The sequence below is a fragment of the Myotis myotis genome, unplaced genomic scaffold (assembly GCF_014108235.1).
Source record: "Myotis myotis isolate mMyoMyo1 unplaced genomic scaffold, mMyoMyo1.p scaffold_m19_p_3, whole genome shotgun sequence".
Taxonomy (NCBI): domain Eukaryota; kingdom Metazoa; phylum Chordata; class Mammalia; order Chiroptera; family Vespertilionidae; genus Myotis; species Myotis myotis.
Window position 1 is genome coordinate 190,983,857 of NW_023416335.1, and position 2,369 is coordinate 190,986,225.

General features: G+C 35.7%; 1 non-coding gene across 1 annotated transcript; it reads left to right on the top strand.

The window, feature by feature from the left end:
* Window positions 1–1,931: 1,931 nt before the first annotated feature.
* On the top strand, window positions 1,932–2,034 carry LOC118652209. Its single transcript, XR_004966477.1, has one exon. It is a non-coding gene; the product is annotated as a U6 spliceosomal RNA (small nuclear RNA).
* Window positions 2,035–2,369: the final 335 nt, after the last annotated feature.

Consider the following 2,369-nt stretch of genomic DNA (forward strand, 5'->3'; position numbering starts at 1 on the left):
AGCTGAAATGAATTCCAATTCCCATAATATCACATTTGATTTGGCGTTTTGTATAGAAGGCAAAATAAGGATTTGTGGATTCCTTTGACTATTTTATACTCAAAGATGATCTTTCGATTTAAAAGCAATTTAAATTTTGCCGAAACCGGTTTGGCTCAGTGGATAGAGCGTCAGCCTGCGGACTGAAAGGTCCCAGGTTCGATTCCGGTCAAGGGCATGTACCTGGGTTGTGGGCACATCCCCGGTGGGGGATGTGCAGGAGGCGGCTGGTCGATGTTTCTCTCTCATCGATGTTTCTGACTATCTCTCTCCCTTCCTCTCTGTAAAAAATCAATAAAATATATTTAAAAAATAAATAAATAAAAAATAAAAGCAATTTAAATTTCAATTTAAAAGTGTGGTGTCTTTATTCTTAAAAATATCTTTTCTATGTGTTAGTATGCTTTGGGAGACACATGTGATGTTTATTTTGGATCATTTTTCTCTGAACATCAAAATTATTTCCTTTTCAAATCCCTTTCAACTCATAATTTTTTTGCTCTCAGTTCATACGTATCATCTAGGTCAGTAATTCTATTTTGAGCGAGGCTTAATCTATTTTGATTTTAAATTGTTTGTTTTTCTTTTTTAAAAGTATGTTTTTATTGATTTCAGAGAGGAAAGGAAAAGGAGACAGAGAGATAGAAACATCAATGATGACAGAGAATTGTTGATTGGATGCCTCCTGCATGTCCCCCACTGACATATTGTATAATGTGTTTGCTTATTATATTTATTGTTTACTTATAGAAGAATAATATCTATCACTTCAGTGTTTCTGTAACCAAGTGTCTGGTAGTAGGTCTGAGGCCTGTGTTAGTCAGCAAGGCTAGCAGTTGGAAAGAAAAGCTGGACACAGAGGAAAAGAATAAGAACAAATTGGAACCTACTGGCCTTACTCTACCTGTTACCACATCTAACCATGATGGTCTTCAGGCATTTTTTTTTTTTCTTTTCAATCTTGATCGTTCTAGATTCAGACAAGGAGATTCTAGAAAATGTAGTACTGGCTTAACCAAGTTAACATGGTACAAACTGCCCATGATTATGAAAGACATCTCCTTTCTCAGCAGTGTCCCTGTTGCTGCAAATTGAAATCATTTCATGTGATCTTGCTGTAAGATTCTGTAATAGAATTATTACTACACTTGCAAGATCTCCTGCCCACTCTCATCTCTTTTGTTCTTCTATTGACAACAGTGTTGCCCAAATTTGAAGTCCAAGTGAAAATGCCCAAGACTATTGGTTTTCTAGATGAAACATTTGTGGTATCTGCATGTGGCCTGTGAGTTTCCTTTTCAACTCATTTCTATTTTCTTGCACGATTGGTATTCCAAATAACTATTACTGGACTTTGAAGAATTTTAACTAGAGAAGGAATGACTCTCTCTCCAACTTGCCTAAGCCCTGATTAGGGAGCAGGAGAGGTAGCATATGACACTTTTACTACTAATAGAATCTTTTTCTGAACACTTAGAATGTGCCAGACAATGATTTAAATCTCTTGCACTTATTAGCATTTGTAGTCTTATATGAACCCTATGAGATGGGGATACTTATCCTCAATTTACAAATAAGAAAACCATAACACATAAAGTATATATAAAAAAAAACTTGCTCAAGCTTCCACGAGTAGTAAATGGCAGACTGGAATTTAAATCCGACAGTCCGGCCGCACACTCTGAACTCATCACCAATGTCCTCTATTATCCCTACAATTAAAAAAAAATCTAGCTTCATGAAGCGTTTATAGATCCCAGACACTATGCTAAATTGACCCCAAGCTATTTAACTCTGGAGCTCATGCTCATAACTTCTGTATTATTCTGTGTCCTATTATCTCCATTTTTTTTATTGCTCCAAATTTCTTATACTATAAAAAGTTAGTATATGTGCTTCGGCAGCACGTATACTAAAATTGGAACGATACAGGGAAGATTAGCGTGGCCCCTGTGTAAGGATGACACGCAAATTTGTGAAGCATTCCATATTTTTAAAAATAAGTTAGAAGGTAAGCTGACCCATTGTCTTAAATGCTGGATATATAATGTAGAAATCAAAATACATGTTATAGTTATTACTTTTCTGATTGCCTTTCAGTGAGTAGAGCATCCTCCACATGTGCCAAGGAAACATGATACTCTTGTTTTTGAAAACAGAATGAGGAACATGTTTTCAATCTTCTTACCACCTTCAATGCCTTAAATTTTTCCATCAGAAGGAACACCTTTTTATTCAGACTTAAAGATTCAACAAAGTGATTGAAATTTAGTAAATAACTTATTACTTTACTAGAGGCCGGGTACACAAAAATTTGTGCACTCGGGGGG